Source organism: Tursiops truncatus, chromosome 3 (assembly GCF_011762595.2).
Source record: "Tursiops truncatus isolate mTurTru1 chromosome 3, mTurTru1.mat.Y, whole genome shotgun sequence".
Taxonomy (NCBI): Eukaryota; Metazoa; Chordata; class Mammalia; order Artiodactyla; family Delphinidae; genus Tursiops; species Tursiops truncatus.
The window spans coordinates 168,260,832-168,277,161 of record NC_047036.1 but is presented as its reverse complement, the minus strand read 5'-3'; positions in this window follow the sequence as shown (position 1 = coordinate 168,277,161).

The window sequence follows — 16,330 nt, the reverse complement described above, 5'->3', positions numbered from 1 at the left end:
TGCACAACTCTATTACTAGGCTAGAAACCACTGAATTAAACAATTTAAAGGGTGAATTGTATAGCATGTGAATTATATCTTAATAGAAATTATATAGAGAGAGTTACTTTTTTTAAAAAACAAATTTATTTATTTATTTGTTTTTGGCTGCATTGGGTCTTCGTTGCTGTGCACGGGCTTTCCCTAGTTAGGGCGAGCAGGGGCTACTCTTTGTTGCAGTGTGCAGGCTTCTCATTGCAGTGGCTTCTCTTTTGCAGAGCATGGGCTCTAGGCACACAGGCTTCAGTAGTTGTGGCATGCAGGCTCAGTAGTTGTGGTTCGCGGGCTTAGTTGCTCCACGGCATGTAGGATCTTCCCAGACCAGGGCTCGAACCCGTGTCCCCTGCATTGGCAGGTGGATTCTTAACCACTGCGCCACCAGGGAAGTCCCTAGAGTTACTTTTTTATCGAAGTATAGTTGGTTTACAATAGCTTTACTGTTTGGTTGAGGAACATTTTGCAGTTGACAAAATTCTTACATCTTTGTGATCTCATTTAAGCTTCCAAATACCTGAGATATTTTAAAAGAGGGTATCTCAGTTACTACAGAAGGTCATACGGGTGCTGAGCTTGGAAGGGGGACTGGAGTTCAGGTTTCCTGAGTCATAAAGGTTTTCAAGTGGGGATGTTAGCTGTCATCTAGGGAACTTCTTGGATGAGACAGGTTGAGTTCCTGAGAGCTCGCTCCCTCCTGGGGGAAGACGTGGAGGAGAATCTCAGGGCCAAGTGAGCTCTGGGCAAGAGGGAGCCCGCCATCTCTCCATCCCAGACCCCAGCTCCTCCACAATCTAGGGGGGTGGCTGTCTGAACCCCTAAGGCTCCCATGCATGAAGCTGGCATTTCTTGAGACCAATCTTCTTGTTCTGATTCTGCAGCCCAGGTGACCCTCCCACTCTGGGCCTCAGCTTACCAATGGCAGCGAGTGCCATACCTCTTTCACAGGCTCACAAAGCAGCCACCAAACAAGGCAAAGTGCCTTTGGGAACTTGGATCAGTTGTCTTTAGGTTTTGCTTGCTTGTTTGTTTTGTTTTGTTTCTAAATTTTATATTGGGGCACAGTTGATGAACAATGTTGGACTAGTTTCAGGTGTACAGCAAAGTGATTCCATTATACATATACATGTATCTATTCTTTTTCAAATTCTTTTCCCATTTACATTACGTCTTTAGGTTTTTCAACAGGTATTGACTGTTCTCTCAACCACGACCCAAGAGGGAGTGGATGAGGGGCCTTCCCTGACTGCTGTGGGTGAATTAGGGGCTGTAGCTGGGCCAGGGGCCCAGGGGCCTCACAGCTCGAGGTGTTAAAACAGTTTCTGCCGTGGACCGGGTTCGATCCCTGGTCGGGGAACTAAGATCCCACAAGCCGCGTGGCGCAGTCGAAACAAAACGAAACAAACAAAAACACAGTTTGCACATGGGCCTTGGGAATCCTAGCTGATATTCCTGGAGGAACTTCTGGGAAAGGGAGCTGCGGGGTAAGTGTTCCACTTTTGAAAAAGGCAGGGACATAGGCAGGTTCTAAAACCCGGGGTGGGGAGGTGGGAGGAATTGAGAGATTGAGATTGACATATATACACTATTGAACTATGTATAAAATAGATAACTAATGAGAACCTACTGTATAGCACAGGGAACTCTACTCAGAGCTCTGTGGTGAACTAAATGGGAAGGAAATCCAAAAAAGAGGGGCTATATGTATACGTATACCTGATTCATTTTGCCATACAGCAGAAACTAATACAATATTGTAAAGAGCTATACTCCAATAAAAATTTTTTTTTTAAATCTGCCTATAATTTGCATAATGTAGTTTATGAAATAGAGTCACTGCAACCACCTTGAAAAAATTAATAAATCAAATAAAACCCAGGAGGGGATCACTGAGCTTGATGTTGACGCCATGAGGATTTTAGAACATTCTGCTCAGTGTTTGGTCTGCCTGGAAGCCCACTTAGCCAGCCCTTAGTGCCTCCCATGGACGAAGTCCCTGGTCTCCAGCTTACATTTTAGTGGCAAATACTGACAATAAGCAAAGAGACAGATAAAATCATTTCAGACAATTAGCGGCGAGTAACTGAATAGACAGTGATGGGGGCCTGGGGGCTATTTTTTTTAAATGAACACATGTCAAAAGATTTTATTTCGTTCATTAATTAATGAGGGAACCAGCAAGATGTTACAACGGGTTCAAAGGAAAATCCGAAGAACATTCCTATAGAGACAGGTGAGCAATGCTGGAATGAATTACAGACAGAAGAAAACAGGACTGTGTATGATTCATTTGTATTTGTCTGGACAAGAATCATTGCCAACGAGTTCCCTGGAGGTCCACTGGTTAGAACTCAGCGCTTTCACTGCCATGGTCCCAGGTTCAGTACCTGGTCGGGGAGCTAAGATCCCACAAGCAGCGCCGCGTGGCCTAAATAAGTAAACAAATAAACAAAAGAAAACAAAAAAAGGATTATTGCCATAAGTATCAGTTTTCTACACGTACACAGTTGTAGAATAGCCCAAAGATGGCAAAAGGTGAGAGACCCCATAGAATCAGACCATGGCTAGGTTTGTCTAGGGGCTAGTTCTGTTACTGAAATGATCATCAGGGAGAATTCTTCAAAGGAAGTGATACTGAGCAGAGATCTGAATGAGGATATGGGAGCAGGTTCCCAGGCCTGAGGGTAAAGGGTACAAGGTGGGACCGCCCCTCATGATGGAGGATCAGCCCGGAGGCCAGTATGGCTGGAGCAGCAGAGTCAGAGGGCAGTAAACGGGCACCTGCAGGCCAGGCAAGTGCTTTGGACTAAAGTGTCATGGATTCAGTCATAAAAAGGAGTGAAGCGCTGACACTCGCTACAACATGGAGGCGTCTTGAGAACACGATGCTCAGTGAGAGAAGCCAGACACAGAAGGACTCATAGTGTGTGATTCCATTGATGGGAAACGTCCAGAACAGGCAAATCCACAGACACAGAGAGTGGGTTTGTGGTTGCCAGGGCCTAGGGGAGGGGGAGGGGAGTGACTGCTAAGGGGGATGGGGTAGTTTTTGGGGGTGATGGAAATGTTCAAAAATTAGATAGTAGTGACGGTTGCACAGTTCTGTGAAAACCACTGAATTGTCCACATTAAAGAGTGAATATTCTGGTAGTGAATAACATCTCAATTTTTAAAAAGCAAAGAAACACCCATGTTTAATAACAGCCGTATTCACAATAGCTAAAATATGGAAACAACCCAAATGTACATTGACCGATGAATGAAAAAGCAAAATGTAGTCCATCCACACAATGAAATATTACTCAGTCTTAAAAAGGAAGGGGATTCTGACACCTGCTACTACATGGATGAAACTTGAGGACATGATCCTCAGTGAAATTAGCCAGACACAAAAGACAAATACTGTCTGATCCCACTCACAGGAGGTCCCTAGAGGAGTCACATCCACAGAGACAAGAAGTAGATGGTGGGGGCCAGGGGTTGGGGGAGGGGGTGGGGAGTCAGCGTTTCATGGGGACAGAGTTTCAGTTTGGGAAGATGGGAAAGCTCTGGAGATGCATAGTGGTAATTTTTGCACAACAATGTGAGTATACTTAAACGTCACTGAATTGTACATTTAAAAATGGTTAAATTGGTAAATTTTATGTCATATATATGTTGCCAAAAAATTTTGTTTTAAGTTCAAAAGGAAAGTCGGCCTGGAACAGGATGTGAGGGTGGCCAGGCGCCATCTCATTCCAAAGTCTGGGAACTCCTGCAGTGCCTAATGGATTCGCACATCCCATTAGTATGAAGCGTGGTCATTTGTGAGTAAAATTAAATGTTTTTCCTTTCCAAAAAATTAAAATTAAAAAATTGAAAGGTACCCCCCAAAAAGTATTGATGGAAAGACATCAGTAAGAATAGAATTACCATATGACTCAGCAATCCCACTCCTGGGCATATACCCAAAGAAAACCATAATTCAAAAAGACACATGTACCCCAATGTTCACTGCAGCTCTATTTACAATAGCCAGGTCACGGAAGCAACCTAAATGTCCATCAACAGATGAATGGATAAAGAAGATGTGGTACATATATACAATGGAGTATTACTCAGCCATAAAAAGGAATGAAATTGGTCATTTGTAGAGATGTGGATGGATCTAGACACTGTCATACAGAGTGAAGTAAATCAGAAAGAGAAAAACAAATACTGTATATTAACGCATATATGTGGAACCTAGAAAAATGGTACAGATGAACCAGGTTGCAGGGCAGAAACAGAGACACAGATGTAGAGAACAAAGGTATGGACACCAAGGGGGGAAAGTGGCGGGGGAGTGGTGGTGATGGGATGAATTGGGAGATTGGGATTGACATATATACACTAATACGTATAAAATGGATAATTAATAAGAAACTGCTGTATAAAAAAATAAATAAAATAAAATTCAAAAAAAAGAAAGACATCGGCCTGGGTTCGAGCAGACATGTGCCCTGCTTTATGTTTTGTTAATCTTTCCGATAACTGTGTAAGAGCCCTGAGCAGGGCAAGACCAGTTGGGATGCTGGTGTGGGCAGCCCGGTCAGCATAGATGGAGACAATAGTGGGGGAAGGTGGACAGGGTCCTTTTTTCTTTGGCCGCGCAGCACTCGGGATCTTAGTTCCCCAACCAGGGATCGAACCTGCTACGGAAGCACTCAGTCCCAACCACTGGACCGCCAGGGAAGTCCCTCCTTACACTTATTTTTATTTATTTTTTAAAGTCTTTATTGAATTTGTTACAATATTGCTTCTGTCTTATGTTTTGGTTTTTTGGTCCCTGAGGCATGTGGGAGCTTAGTTCCCCGACCAGGGATCGAACCCACACCCCCTGCATTGGAAGGCGAAGTCTTAACCACTGGACCACCAGGGAAGTCCCTCCCTACACTTATTTTTAAAAGGCTCATGATCTGCTTTGCCATCTTCAAAACCTGCAGCTTGACATCCTCCCATTTCTCTCTAACTCTGACCCTCCTAACTCCCTCTTATAAGGACCCTATGAAATATGTATATAAATTAGTTTCCTAGGGCCTCTGTAACAAAGTACCACAAACTGGGTGCCTGGGGACAGCAGAAATGTATTCCCTTTCAGTTCGGAAAGCCGGAAGTCCAAAGTCAAAGTATTGGCAGGGCCATTCTCCTTCCAAAGGCTCTGGGGAAGGGTCTGTCCCAGGCCTTTCGCCTGGCTTCCTTCCAGTAGCTTCAGGCCTCCCTTGGCTTGCAGGTGGCCAGCTTCCCCAGGTCCCTTTAGGTCATCTTCCCTCTGTGCTCATCTGTCTCTGCGTCCAAATGCCCCCTTCTTATAAGGACAGCAGTCACATTGGATTAGGGGCCCACTCTGCTCCAGCATGAACTCATTTTAACTAATTACATCTTCAACAACCCTATTCACAAATAAAGCCACCTTCTAAGGTACTGGAGGTTAGTACTTCAACAAGTCATACATACATATGTGTATATGTTTATCTATCTATCTATCTATCTATCTATCTATCTATCTATCTAATCTTTTTCACCAGTGACTTTGAATAAAGATGCCAAGATGCTGAAGGCTAGCTTATCAGTTCTGGGAGAATGGAGATAAATTTGGATTCAAGGCATATCACAGCAAACACACAAAGAAACACTAACCTTCCTGGGAGAGCTGTAAAGTTCTATGCACACTCTCAAAAGCCAACTGAGGGGACTTCCCTGGCGGTCCAATAGTTAAGACCCTGTGCTTCCACTGCAGGGGGCAAGGTTTGGATCCCTAGTCATGGCAACAAAGATCCCGAAAGCCACGCGCTGTGGCCAAAAAGAAAAAAAAAAGCAAGCCATTGAGTAAAAGGGGACAGAGTTTCAGTTTGGGAAGATGAGACAGTCCTGGAGATGAATAGTGGGGATGGTTGCCCAACAATGTGAATGTGCTTAATGCCACTGAACTGCACACTTAGAAAGGGTTAAAATGCTCAATGTGATGTATGTATATTTTACTACAATTATTATTTTTTTAAGGTGGGAAGTCAGTTGATTCAGTGCAGTATGGGCTCCTGGATGGGATCCTGAAACAGAAAAAGGGCATTTGTGGAAAAACTGGTGAAATGTAAAGACGGTGTGGAGTTTTGTTCGTGGTGATTTACGGGTGTTCGTTCCTTAGTTGTGACAAAGATACCGTGGTGATATATGACAGCATTAGGGGAAGATGGGTGAAGGGGTATATGGGAAGCCTTTCTGGAATCTTTGCAAGTTTTCTGTAAATCTAAAATATTTCTGAAATAAAACATTTATTTAACAACAAAAAAGAAGCAAAAATTGAGTCTACATGGGTGTATATATTTGTCAGATTCATCCAACTCTATACATAATATCTGTACATTTTATTGTATATAGCCTATACCTTAATTTTATAAAAACACACAGAAATTAAAACACCCGAAAAAAAGTTGCTTGACCAAAAATGCCTAAAAATATGCACAGCTTTTGGCCCAGAGATTCTGTATCTAGAAATTTATCCAAAGGAAATATTTTGAGACGGTCAAGCTATAGTAACTAGAAAAGTGGGTTACAAACCAGTACATTTAAAAGGTCCCATTATTCTGGGGTAGGGACTTCCCTGGCGGTCCAGTGGTTAGGACTCTGCACTTCCACTGTGGTTTTGATCCCTGTCTGGGGAACTAAGATCCCACATGCTGTGCTACATGGCCCCCCCAAAATTTTTTAAATAAATGAAAATAAAAGGTCCCATTATTCTTAAAAATATACACATGTATACGCTTTGTACACACACTGAGGTATCAACAGTGCTTATCTCTAGGTGGTGGGATAAGGGTGACTTTATTGCTTCTCTGAATATTTGCATTTTTCTTCAGTTAATATATATTTCTTTTCTAAAATTAAAAAAAAAAAATTTAAAGAGGTAATTGCACCAGATAGAACATCCTGTGAGGGTTTTGTATGAGTTTCCTTGGGCGACTGTAACAGATTACCCTAAATGTAGTGACTGAAAACAACACAGATTAATTTTCTTACATTTCTAGAGGTCAGAAGTCCAAAATGGGTCTTGGGCTGATCCTTCCGGAGGCTCCAGGGCAGCATCGGTTTCTGCCTTTTCTAGCTTCCAGTGGCGCCGCATGCCTGGCTCGTGGCCCCGTCCTCCATCCTCACAGCCAACGGTGCAGCATCTCCCGTCTCTCTCTGTCTCGGACCCTCCCATCACAGGGTCTTATAAGGACCCTGTGATGATGCTGGGCCCCTAGAGAATCCAGGATAATCTCCTTTGTCAAGAGCCTCAACTTAATACCATCTGCAGAGTCCCTCTGACCACGTAAGGGACACAGACGTCTCTGGGAGACCATTATTCTGCCCGTCACAGGTTTGTATGGACAAACCAGGCAATTAATAGTGCAGCTGAGATTCTGAAAAAGCTAATGTGATTTCAGGCCACATTAATAGAGGTCTAGCACTCAGCTCGAGGGAGATGGTGTTCTTACCAAACCATTCTGGGGATGAGACCAGCAGGCTGAAAGGAGACAAGGAGCCATGTCCCACGAGGAAAAGATGGACAGACAGACTGGTAGCTGAGCCTGGCTCCCAGGAGTTCTCTGTAGGGCTTACGGGTGGAAGGTGGAAATGATTCTGGGGTGTTCCCGAGGGAAGGAGGGATGTCAGACCTGCTCCCAGTCCTATCTGAGTCTCCTCTTACTGCCTGGCACCCAGCACTGGGCTCAGTAATGGGTGGTCCACTCTACTCTTGAGGGGTGGACGAGCCCAATATCAGGAGAAACTCCTGGAAGCCTTGTCGGGGGCAGGGGGGTCTTTCCACCAAACTCATTCGGTCGAAATGCTGACAGGGCTGCCGAGGCCTAAGTCAGAGAATCCAGAGCAAAGTTCAATTCCTAAAACCATGCAGGTGTTTGCACATCTGTATCCATAAGAGCATTATTCACAGAAGCCAAATCGACAGATGATGGATAAACAAGTTGCGGTCCATCCACACAGTGGAATATTATTCATCTTCAAAAAGGAAGGAGATTCTGACACCTGCTACAACATGGATGGACCTTGGGGACATGATGCTCAGTGAGAGAAGCCAGACACAGAAGGACAAATACTGTCGGATTCCACTCACAGGAGGCCCCTAGAGGACTCAAATCCATAGAGACAGAAAGTAGATGGTGGGGACCAGGGCCTGGGGGAGGGGCTGGGGAGTTAGTGTTTAATGCGGACCGAGTTTCAGTTTGGGAAGGTGAGAAAGTTCTGGAGATGTTTGCACAACAATGTGAATGTACTTAAAACCGCTGAGCTATGCACTTAAAAACGATCAAGATGGTAACTTTTGTGTATGTTTTACTACAATAAAAAAAATCAGGGTCTGTTTTTAAAAACAGGACTAAAAAAAAAAACCCAAAAGAAACTATTTTGGGGTCCAACTTAACAGAGCGCAGCCTTTTTATTTTCACAAGTGACGACATTGGAAAGAAAAGAACGTGAGAGCCACCAGCCACAAGTACAGAGTCAAATGGCTCCCAGCTCGGCTTCTGGACGCTTCAAGCCCTGCCGTGACCACTCACAGGCACATTGCTGGTTTGGTGGGCAGGGACTTTGTCTGCCCTGGGTGCCCCATAAACCCGGAACTGGTGCCCGGGTGCAGGGAAAGCCAGGTGAGGCGCCGGAAGCCCCTGGTTCCCCAGTGGGTGGATGCCTCCTCCCATCCAGGCTCCTCCCAGGTCCCCAGAGCCCCACCCAGACGAGCTAACATTTAACCAGTACACCCCGGGGTGGCCAAACCAGGTGTGCAAGTATCGAAATACTTCAGCAGCTTCACGGAGGGCCCCCAGCATCACAGAGAAACATTTTCTAAGCAGCAGAGGGTGGGGCAATAATGGCTGGTCCATGGGTACCTGGGGGGCTAGGGAGCCTCACTTAAGGGGTGGCTTAGACTGCTCCAGAGGTGGAAAAGGCAGGACCGATCTGGTGCTGCTGTTTCTCCCTCCTTCCATCCACCCCCAGGATTCCCGTCTGTGCAATGGGTCCTGCCAGCCGGAAGCTCCCAGTTTCCTGAGCGCCACTTTCCTGGATGCCCCTTCACATTCAGGCTGGATGACAGCTCCCAGGGGCCTCTCAGAACCTCGAAGGAGTGTTCCAAAGCCGGGGAGGGCTAGCCTGTCTGCCTTTGGGGTCCAGCCCAGGGTTCTGTCTCTGTCACTCTTTCTGCAGCCGGGTCCCCCCCCCCCCGCCGCCCCCAAACAGGAGTTGGCTTAGGGCAGGGGATCACATTGGGGGTGGAATGGGTGTGATTCCCCTACCCCCTGGGGACAACTATGGCTGTCATATTGGGGGAGCTCCAGACATGGAGCTGGTGGAGGCCAGGGATGCCACTCAACACCCCACAGTGCCCAGGACAGCCCCACCCCAGGGAATGACCGGTCCCAAATGTCCACAGTGCCCAGGAGGAGAAACTGTGGCCTGGATCTAACGCGCCTGCTTGCTTTTTCCTCTCCGGGCTCTGCGGAGAAGGAAAACCACTGTGCGGTGGCCTCTGCTTGACCGGTGGCCAGGTCCCAGCCCTTGAGCCATCCCGCTGCCCTTCCCCCGTCCCCTGGCAAAGCCTCCTCTCCACCCACACCCCTACACTGCCCCAGGCAGCCTGTCTCCACGCTGGGGGGTCCTTGGCTTTTTATCTGTGCGAGGGGCCTGAGGCCAGTCCCTCAGTAGAGACGGTCTCCGTGGGTCAGCTTCATCTGAGGGACCCCGGGTGAACCAGGCCAGTCCCGTCCTCCCCCACCCCAGCCTCTGCCCACTCAGGGCCTTCTACAAGATGGTACCCCTGGGGGAGCCTGCAGAACGGAGGGGACCGCAGCCAGGGAAGGAGCAGAAGAGGAGAACGTGGCAGCCTTTCGGGTCGGCCAGACCTCCCCCTCGGATCTTTCCTTTTTTAAAATCACCACAATTGAAGGAGGGACTCCTCCCTCCATCCTGCCGCCTGCCACGTGGGCCAGCCAGGGGAGTCACCCGCTGGCCCTCTCGCTCCCTCGGCTGGTTTGGCTGCGAGGCACTAGCTTCAGTTTCACTTTGGTGTCACCGGTTTCACTTTCCGGGAGAGAAAGAAGAGAGACAGAGAGAGACAGGGAAGAGAAGAGGGACAGAGAGGGAGGGCAGCTGTGTCAGGTGCAAGGTCAGCCGCCGCCCTGTCCTGTGGGGCCACCATCTGCCCGCCGCTCCCTCTCCTGACCTTCCTCTGGCCTGTGGATTCTCAGAGTCAAGGTCAAGGGGTCAAAGGGCAAGTTCTCTCTGCATGACCTTGGGCAAGGCAAGCCACCTTCTTATCCTGGGCTCCTTCCCCACACCGCCCGACCTCCTGTAAAAGTGGGGCAGGGGATCAGGTCCACCCCATGGGGTGCTGGGAAGATCAAAGCTCTGCTGACCGCTGACTTGGGCCGCAACATCCCCTTTGGGAGGGGGCGGAGCTAGGTCCAAGGCAGAACAGGATGTCGGCTGCCTTTACCCAGCAGGGACCCTTGGCCCAGAAACCACCAGAAAGGAGGATCCATGTGGCCTGAGTCGGGGCTGGGTGGGGAGTGGGGGCGGGGGATAGTGTCCCCTGAGGCCACCTGCTGTGGCTTGGGGCTCATGGTCTGGCAGATGGGGCTTCAGGCCCAGGTGCCCCACTTGCTTACTGGCAGGCCTGCCTGTCTCCAGGCAATGGCGTGGCCTTGTCCCCCTCACCCCTGCTGTTCTTCCTGCAGGGTGTGGGTCCACAGCCTGGGGCACGGATTCACTGTCTTCTGGGCCTGGTTGAGAGCCACTTGATGTCAGGAGATGGGCCCATTCTCCAGGACTCCCCAGACTGGACGGGAAGCGGGGAGGGGGGAGAGTCACCTGGGGATGTCAAGAACGTAGCTCAGGGAATTCCCTGGTGGTCCAGTGGTCAGGACGTGGGCTTTCACTGCCGTGGGCTTTCACTCCCGTGGGCCCGGGGTTCGATCCCTTGTCGGGGAACACAAGCTGCGTGGCGTGGACAAAAAACAAAAGACCCTCACAGCTCAGGGAGACAGGAAGTGTGGGAGCCAATGGGAGAGGGCAGTTCGTTTTTTATTTATTTATTTTTAATTTTTTTTGAATTTTATTTATTTTTTATACAGCAGGTTCTTATTAGTTATCTATTATATATATATTACATTTTAGTGTATACATGTCAATCCCAATCTCCCAATTCATCCCACCATCCCCCCACCCTGCCACTTTCCCCCCTTCGTGTCCATACGTTTGTTCTCTACATCTATCATTTTTTAGTATAACAGCTTTATTGAGATATAATTCAAATACCATACAGTTCACACACTTAAAGTGTGCGATTCACTGGTTTTCAGGACATTCACAGTGTTGTGCAACCATCACCACTATCTTATCTTAGAACATTCTCATCCCCCCAAAAGGAAACCCCGTCCCCATTAGCATCACCCCCATCCCCTCCCCCAGCGAGTGTCGGGGCTTCACCCCTTTTCACGGCTGAGTGATGCTCCCGTGTGTGGATGTGCCTTATTCCGCTTATGCATTCCTCAGCCGATGGACGTTTGGGGTGTCTCCAGTTTGGGCTGCTGTGAATGAGGGCAGGTGTTAACCGAAGTAGGTGTTGGTTGGTGCATGTCCACGCACCATAGTGATGTCTGGGGACTCCACGTTTTCTGGGGGGTAAGAAGCACACCCTAAAAGGCACAGAGAGAAGGAGCACCCCCAGGGGCGGCCCGGCACCGAGTCTCCCTGGATCTTTGCCGGATGCTGAGGAAACACCTTCCCCATCTCCACCCCCGCCCAGGTTGGCTCCAATTGTGAACCCAGAGCTTCAAAAGGGAGAGTTTGAGAAGCTCCCAGAACCTCAGGGGCCAGCACGGAGCAGCAGGGCAGGCAGTCTGGGAGCAAGGCCCCGGAAGATGGCCCCTCCCTTTTAATGAGGAGTAGAGCCGGGCTGGGGGTGGGCCGGCCGAGGTGGGGGAGGGGAGAGCAGAGGAGAGGAAGGAAGAGGAGGAAGGCAGGGGCGGGGCTTCCTCAGAGGGCAGGTAGGCGGGCGGCTTCTTCGCACCTGTGCCGGGCTTTGCGCCGCCCCTTTGGCGGGGAGCCCCTGGGCAGGCGAGGAGGAGGGGGAGAGGGAGTCACACAGGATTCCGTTCCTGTCACTCCGGAGCCACTTCCTGCTCTTTAATGTGGGGTGAAAGCAGGAGACAGCGTACCTCCGGCTTCACGCATCCCGGGGAGACCCCACCCCTCTGCGTAGAAGCTGATCCCACTCGCCCCGCCCCCTCCTCCAACCCAAGTCCAGGTGTGGGGAGACCCGGTCCAGCAGCTCCTCACGTGCTCACTGGGCACCTGTACAACGTCTTTGGGGAAATACCCGCCTTTTTAATTGGGGCGACTCTTTCGGTTGTTAAGTTTTGAGGATTTTTTCTTTTTCTTTGTTGTAAGAATTCTTTATTTCCCCTGAGTACTAGGCCCGTCTCCCTTACAGGATTTGCAAATACTTTTTTCCCACTCTGTGGGCTTTCTCTTCACTCTCCTCAGGGCGTCCTTTGATGCACCCAAGTTTTCAATTTTGATCAAAGTCCAAGTTCATCTATATTTTCTTTTGCTGCTTGTGTCTGTGTGTCATGTTGAAGAATCCACTGCCAAGTTCAAGGCCATGAAGATGGGTGATGGGAAAGTCAAAGGAGCAATTTTGCTGAGGGTTTTACATGGGTGGGGGTCTGGCGGCCCTCGGCAGGGGGAAGGGAAAGGCTGCCTGAAGTTTGAGCAGGAGCTGAGGGTGGGGAGGGGGGAATGGAAGAGGAATTCCAGAACAGGGAACAGCAGGTGCAAAGACAGGGAGCCAAGAGTGAGTGAAAGGTTTGCACTGCCTCCCCCTCCCCCCTCCTCTTCCCCCTCCCCTCCCCCTCCTCTTCCCCCTCCCCCTCCCCTTCCTCTTCTCTCTCTCCTCCCCACTCCTCCTCCCTGACACTCTGACCCCTGGGAGGCCCCTACTGCTGTACACTGGGTCCCCCCAGAGACATCAGGGGTTGGGGGGTGATGTGTCTGTGCTTAGAAACCTCACTGGTCCCCACCTCAAAATCCAAGGCTGTTATAGAAGAAAGGAGATGGGTGGCCCGGCAGGGGAGCTGTGTGTGAACTTTCAGGTGAGTGTAGTGGGGCGGTCATCCCAGCCACACGGGAGGGCGGAGGGTTATGGGGGCTCGGAGAAGGCAGAGAGCCCTCCCCAAGAGACACCCACAAGTGAAGGACCAGGAGATAGGCAGGTGCAGATGGAAGGGAGTGAAAAGGCTCACAGGTGAGCAGAGTAGGAAGTGCGACAGGACAGACAGCAATGCCAGTGCTGGGGACAGGTGGGCTTGGTCTTCTGGGAGGGAGAGGGGACATGGGGACAGGAGGTAAGGGGCCAGCCTTTACCTCCACCCAGGGCAGGCCACCAGGATGAGGGTATTTGTGGAGCGATAGGTCTAAGGGGAAGGTATGGGGGGGGTCTCCAGTCCAAGGCCTTGCCCTGCCCCATGGCCCAGCTCTCTCTGTGACTTTTTTCTTTTTATATTTATTATTATGATCATTATTATTTTTATTTTGGCTGCACCGGGTCTTAGTTGCGGCACATGGGATCTTCGTTGCGGCACGCGGGATCTTTGGTTGCAGCATGTGGACTTTTTTTTTTTAAATAAATTTATGTATTTTTATTTATTTATTTTTGGCTGCGTTGGGTCTTTGTTGCTGCATGTGGGCTTTCTCTAGTTGTGGCAAGCGGGGGCTACTCTTCGTTGCAGTGCACGGATTGTCGTTGCAGTGGCTTCTCTTGTTGCGGATCACAGGCTCTAGGAGCGCGGGCTTCAGTTGCAGCATGCAGGCTCAGTAGTTGCAGCTCGTGGGCTCTGGAGTGCAGGCTCAGTAGTTGTGGCACACAGGCTTAGTTGCTCCGCAGCATGTGGGATCTTCCTGGACCAGGGCTCGAACCCGTGTCCCCTGCATTGGCAGGCGGATTCCTAACCACTGCACCACCAGGAGAGCCCAGCATGTGGACTTCTTAGTTGCAGCATGCATGCGGGATCTAGTTCCCCGACCAGGGATTGAACCCGGGCCCCCTGAATTGGCAGCGTGGAGTCTTACCCGCTGGACCACCAGGGAAGTCCCTCTCTGTGACTTTTTGCAGGAGAATCTGTAACCTGAGGCCGGCTTCCCTGGATGTCCATGCCCTCCTAGCTGGTGTGACCCGCAAGACGATGGCCACAGTGGGGATTGGCCTGGATCCCTATGGTGGTATTTCCGAGTATCCTGCTCCTTTGCTAATTCATCTTCCCAAACCTGCTTGTCTGAGTTCACCGCCCAGCTTGCAGTCGGCCATCGTCCCGGCCATAAAGTTCCGGTTTCTTAGCCAGACATCCAAGTGACCTGGCTTCCCACTCAGCCACCATGTTGTCCTGCACCCAAAGCCAGTGGGGGCTGAAATGTCGACAGGCTTCCGTTCGTTCACCTGGTAGGCACCCAACACCCCAGCCCTATGTCCCCCCCGCAGAAACTAAACAGTCAACACGAGGTCCAGTGGAGGCAGACCTGACCCCTTTCTGAGTCCAGGCGCCCTTGCGGGCCCATTAGGAATGGGCACTGCTCTGCTGGATGGTTGTTAAAGATCTTGCACCCTGGCCCCGCTGCCACACCCTTGCTCACGCGGGTTCCCCTGCCCCCGATGCCCTCTCCGGTCCAAGGGTTCTCAGCGTGGACACCCAGTCCACGGCCTTCTGCCTGGTGCTGCCGCTAGGGCTGTGAACTCTCCAGCACACAGGGTGTGGAGATGGGGGGCGCCCGGCATCTGTCGGGGGAGCTCGGAGCCTCTGGACGGGTCCCGCGTCGCCAGGGCTCAGGGGGGGACGATGGGGTTAGCTATTCTGGCCAGTTCACGGGGTGTAGCCAGGGTGAAGGGAAAAGGGATTCGGGATGCTCAGGAGGAGAGGGTCTGCTCCTTCCTGGGGGGTCAGCAGTAGCCATCTCATTTGGTCCGGGATGACCCCCTTGCAGGGGGCGTGGCCTCTCCCAGGGGTGGGGGTCAGGCGAGGGCCGGGGGGTGGGGAAGAGACTCAGCTGCGGGGCCTCGGTGCCTCCCTCACCTGAGGCTTCTCTCTGATTCTCCAGGTGCTTCTCTGCGGGCCTCCCTCGGTCCCCAGGGAAGCCTGGGCAGAAACCCGAGCCTCGGTTCAGGCTGCCATGGGGCCTGGCCTCCCCCTCCGCCCTCCTTCCTCCTCCAGAGCCTAGGTGTCGTTGCCACGGGGACTGCAGACCGGGCAGGTCCTCCAGCCACTGGCCTGAAGTTCAAGGTGTGGCCTCCAGCCCCGGGTGGGTGGGTGGCTCGGGGCCCCGCACACCTGGTCAGCTGGGAGCCCCAGCCCCGGGAGGCGGGGCGAGACCCGCAGGGCCCCTGCTGGTTTCATTTTGAGGCCGTCCCTTCCCCTTCCTCACTCCCACTCTGCCCGCCTGATCCCCACTTTCTGGGAAATGCAGTGGTAGCTTCTTCTGAACTGAACTCGGTTAACCCGGAGCCCACTGAGTCCCGCCTCCCGGACCTGAGGCTTCCTGCCCAGCACACACCTCCACCCCTGGGGCTGGCTGAGCGCCCTTCTCCAGACTCCCTGCCTTCCAGAAGGTTCTGGGCCGCCCCTGCCCACACGCCCCCTGCCACACCGTGTCCCAGGCTCTGGACACAGGAAACCTGGGGGCTTCAGGCAGGGCTGCCTTGGACATAAAAGACCCAGGGTCTGACTTCTGCTACAGGGGAACTGTGGCCTTCTACACTGTTGGATCCCCAGAGGGGCGTGGGCTAAACCAGCTTCCTCCCCTCACTGCTGACAGGGGGCCGGGTTACTCTCTAGGAGGGGGACACCGCAGGCTTGGTGGGCGGAAGAGCATCCCCGGCCCCACCCGCTGGATGCCAGGAGCCCCCCAGTCGTGATGACCACAGATGCCCCCAGACATCAGTGTCCCCTGGGTTGAGGGGGGCAAGAGTGTCCCCACTGAGACCCAGTAGGCATGATGACAGCTGGGAGAGGACAGAGCAGCCTCTGGCCACGTGGGGCATCGAGCACTGGAGATGTGGGCCGTCCGAATTGAGATGCACGGTGAGGGCAAAACACATGGTATCACAACTCCGTACCAAAAAAAAAAAAGGAAAACACCAGACTAATTTTCATATTGATTGCAAAGTACAAGGGTAATATTTTGACTACATTGGGTTAAATAAAACATACCATCCAATTACCTTCACCAGGGA